Raw genomic sequence first — 5,089 nt, forward strand, 5'->3', positions numbered from 1 at the left:
ATATGGATCATAATGAATTATTCATTTATCACTGGAGAGAAAACCGATGGCCGATTAGTTGAAATAAAGAGGTTTCCGATACAAATTCGAATCAAAATTCGCCATCTATTTAGGCACAACCTGTAACTTTTTTCTCTTGCATATTAGGGTAGTAAAATCTAAAACATGGTTTAAGTAACAGTTCCTGAAAATTTCATCTTTTTGGCGTGAAGGGAAAAGAAATAGCTGAAAATTCAAGACGAAAAACAGTTTTTTGTGAATAACTCAGAAAATATCCACTTTAGGGCAAGGGTGTGATGCATACACTCACATTATTTTTTAACGTAGATTCAATATCTGCCATAAAAAAATGGGGTTCTAATTTGAAAAAATTGATTTTTCACGATTTTGTCATCCCTAACTTTGAAAGCGATTTTTTCACCCCCTGTATCATGAATCGCGATTTCGATTCTCAAAGTGGATACATCAATCTTACATCTTGAAAAATCCCAAAAATGAAAATTTTCCATCCAAAAACCTCGAAGTTATTCTTGTTTCAGCGGAGCTCAAAATAACTTGAAATTTGCTAAGGAATCTATTTCTGCAATAAAAAAATGGTGTTCTAATTTGAAAAACGGAAGTTGACGTCATTTCCGGAAAAACCGGAGGTGCTCATGCTTTGAAAATATTTTAGATTTCATCAGCATCGTGAAATACTTATAAGTGCTGAATTTCATGAAATTCGTTCAGTAGTTTCCCGTATAAATATGGGTGAGGTTCCTCGTGAAAGACCCTGTATATCTTCTAGTGTTTTCGTGTAAGTATGATAATTTTAAATATTGAGCACCTTTTGTCATAACTGATCCACATTTCATCATATCATTATTCATGTTTCATCCAAAATTGTGCGAATATATATTACAGGGGTTCAACCACGAACAAGCACTGTTTTCGATCTCCAACTACAGTTTTTGAATGGGATAAAGCAATTAAAGCTGTTCATTCCAGCAAATATTAATATGAACAGTAAAATATGTGGGGACCTTGTCAGTAGGACAATTTTTTCAATAAACCTAAAACAAGACTTTTACCTTCAACCCTGCCAGATTTTCCGAATTATGCACTACTTTCAGATCAAAATAATTTAATTAATTGTGAGCCGAGTACTATTTTCCCTTTTTGTGAAGAAAAGATCAGGCTTTTTAAATCGACTTAAAATCAAGGAAAAGAGTTGTCTAACAAAGAGAGAAATTTTTTTTTATTAGTTAATGTCGAAGACAGCAGTTGTGTAGATTTAAGAAAACGGAGCTATATTTTCACTTCATATTTTTCTATTGCAATAAAATTTTCAATAAAAATCTCTTCAGGATTACCATTAATTTTTCACTTTGTTCCAGGTTTCAAATGGCTTACGTTGGAGTTCTGCCAAAGAATTGAAGATTCCAATTCTAAATCAATCCTTCGATTTCCGGATTTTTGTCAGTAATCACAAAAATAATTATTTTATTGTCAATCTGCAAATGAAATGTTTCCTTCTTTAATAGTTAATTGGTACAATACGATATATATGATTTATACAATTATTTCATTAATTTCTGTTCACAAATATCAATTCGTATAATTATGTGCAATAAAAAGTATTTCAAAGTTCGTTGAATATTAATTCTTGAGTAAAAATTAAGTTGCATGCAAAACATCACTGAAATATTGAAAAAACTGTAATTGATATTAAAGTTTTTTTACAATTTTCAGTGCAGGTTTTCATTCAAATTGTGAAATTGTTTGGAATTATGATTTAAGGCGCCTAATGCGCAGAATCAGCATCGTTAGTTCAAAATCCTGCCCATAAGGTCGCCACAATCACGCTTATTTATTTTACCACTGTGTTGTAACTCTTTCTTTCATTTCTCTATGCCGTTGAGTATAGTCACTTGAATTTCTGCAACGTGTTTCACTTATAAAATTTTCATTATGATAAATACCAAGTTTTCGAGGACTGTTTTGGTTATAGGTTAGATGATTCTGGAATACGAGGAAACCATGTACAAATCTCATTAGCAACATCAATAATTGCCCTATCGGCAGCCTTCAAGTTGTCGGATCATACGCTGTATATTATCTTTCCGTAATTCCTTGATTGGTTCGCGTGAGATGATCCAATTAATCGGTTGAATTTACAACATAGAACTGGGTTTCATGTTGGGGTAATATGGACATCATGATGAGATTGAATAACATGCAATGCTCTGTTATGGTCTGAATGGAAATTATGGAGTAGACTGAATTATTAACATATATAGAGTAGTTATGGACTTCTACTCACGAATTAGTCGAGAGAAATGATATTAGTAGTTATGTAAGTACAATGAATAAGTGAATATGAATTCAAAATATGATGTATTGATCTTTACCAGATGAACGATAAAATGCTTCAAGTTTTATATGAACAACTTACTGATGAGAAAATTTAGAATATTTGATAAAGTGGAGGGTTTTCTAATAAGAGTTTGCATTTTGATATTGAAAAAACGAGTATATTTCAAGAGAAATCAATATATTCTTATTCAATTATAACGAGCAAGGTATGCCATAAACGATATCAGCCGAAGGGCCTCCATAGCAATGGTTTTAACACCATATCCTTTTCATGTAATTTTCCTTGACCGATTCGCAAGTTTGTTGCTATATATCCTTGATAATTTCAAGACTTCCATCTTTAAGGTCTTAAATTAATGGTGCCGTATAGCCAAAGACCTTATCTTTCATGTGGCCCCAAAGAAAAAATCTAAAGGTGTTAAATTACAAGATCTTGGTGGTTAAATGTGATAAACTCTTCGTAAAAATAACACGACCAGAAAAGTTTTCTTGCAAAATTGCGATTTTTTCATTGCTTGCGTAACACGTGGTGCCGTATTGTTGAGAATAAACGTCGTCCTCATCATTATCTTCCAATTTTGGACATAAAAAATCATTAGTCATGGCTCGGTTGCGAGATTCATTTACCGTAACAGTTGGACTATCCTCAATGAATTAATTCCAATCACACCACCAGACCAAAAATCGCACCGAAATTGACATGTTGAGGATGTTGAGGCTTTTCAATAATCGTTCTTGGATTTTCCGATCCCCAAATTTGACAATTGCGCTTGTTGACGTAACTTCCGGGATTTAAATGGGCCTCATTATTGATGATAATTTTTCGATGAAAATCATTTTGCAGCATTTCAAGGACTCAATGACTGGATTACAATTATACAATGAACACAAAATGAATTAAATCTCGAAATAAATGAAGAATATTCATAATTATAAGGTGCCCCATCAAAAATAAAGACGAAAAACTCTATCTCTTTGAAACGGATGACATTTTTGAAAAACCGTTAGCGGGATGCTTTTCGAAAAATCTGCGGCTACAAAAACAGCGTTGAAAAATATAAGGAAGGTATTACATTGAAGAAAAACCATATCAACCGTATATTTCCAAAACAGTAATTAATTTTAATGATCTGATATGAGTGTCATATATGTAATTATGTAAGTGATCTCTCGATTAAAAACCAAGATATAGCGAAATATTTGAAACAGTAATTTTTCAGAAAACTCGAGTACCAATCAAGATATCTATGATCTGTTTTTTGTTATCTTATTATTTCGAAAAAGAAATTCGGGATCCTTGAATATTTATTATTTAAGTCTTATAGCTCTCAGTTAGCATCGATTTTGGGACACTGTACTTTTTCTTCATGTTAGTGCAAATTAGTTATCGGATATTGGAGATCATTATGGCTATTGTGACTTTGTTCACCGCTGCCCGGATAAAACCCTATACAGATGACTATAATAACATACATGTAGGATCCAGTTATTGTTCCCTGTGACTAATTGAGATGGTCAACCGGATGCTTGGAGACCTATTAATTTCTTCAAGTGTCGAGGGCATTACACTTTCAATGAATTTACAGGGAACGAATTGTTATTGTACATAATGTAAAAAGGATGTGTTATTCTTCGAGGTATCGAAGATATGTCAAGAGTTGTAAATATTGAAGAGATTTATTGGGGGGTTGAGAAAGTTCGAAGACAATACGGTCGTACCAGATGTGTTACATCTGTGTATCAGGTTATAGTCCTTCGGGAATATTCGATTTCCAGGAATCCGCGAAGATCTTTGTGGGCGGTACGGCAAAGCTCTTATTGGACTAGGAGATGGTACTTTCCCCTAAGGGTGTGGTCAAGCCGAATGAAGGGAGGTCGATATTCGAGACAGGGTAGTTCCAATCGACAGAGAGTACAGTTCAAATTAAGCCGAAGACGGGTAGAGTTCAAATTAAGCCGAAGACGGGCACAGTTAAAATTAAGCCGAAGACGGGTACAGTTCAACTTAAGCCGAAGACGAGTCAAGTTCGGACGGTCAACTTAAGACGTAAGACGAAAAGACGGTTCGCGGACTAAATTAAGACGAGTTAGAGACGAGACGACCGAAAACTTGAAGAACGACGAAGACGTGATAAACGAAGACGTTTCGAGTAATCAACAAACGAGTTAAAGTCGAAATTCAGTACCGTAGTGAGAAACTTGTTAATTAAGACGTAATTAGGATCTTCTCAATACTGAGTTTGTACTGTATAATTGTGGCTTTGTAAATAGATGTAAATAATTCAAAAGAGTTTAATTATTACAAATCCAACAAAATCACGGAGAAAAAGACGAAAGGCCAGGTAATCGAATCATACCTCTAGACGATCGATTAACCAAGCCTACATACATACTTTCATACTATTCACTACAAATTTATGGATCATTCAGTATTTGAATATTTCGAGTGGTATATCACACCTTAAAATATAAATATAAAATATCATACCTTGAAATACTTGAAAATACTATTAAGCTGTTATCCGTGAAGTTTCTTCACAGCCTTTTGCATGGTAACATAGAGTGTTTTGATCTTCTTGCATCTGTGAGTTTTTTGTTTCCGTGGTTGCATTCTAGATCCAATCATGTATTTTACTTTACTTGAGTACTCCTAGAACGAGTTCTCTTGTTCAGTCGCCTATAAGGCATATGTGTTCGTTGTTCAATGATATTTCTGGTTGTTGTGATATAAATT

The sequence above is a fragment of the Harmonia axyridis genome, chromosome 4, assembly GCF_914767665.1.
Source record: "Harmonia axyridis chromosome 4, icHarAxyr1.1, whole genome shotgun sequence".
Classification (NCBI taxonomy): domain Eukaryota; kingdom Metazoa; phylum Arthropoda; class Insecta; order Coleoptera; family Coccinellidae; genus Harmonia; species Harmonia axyridis.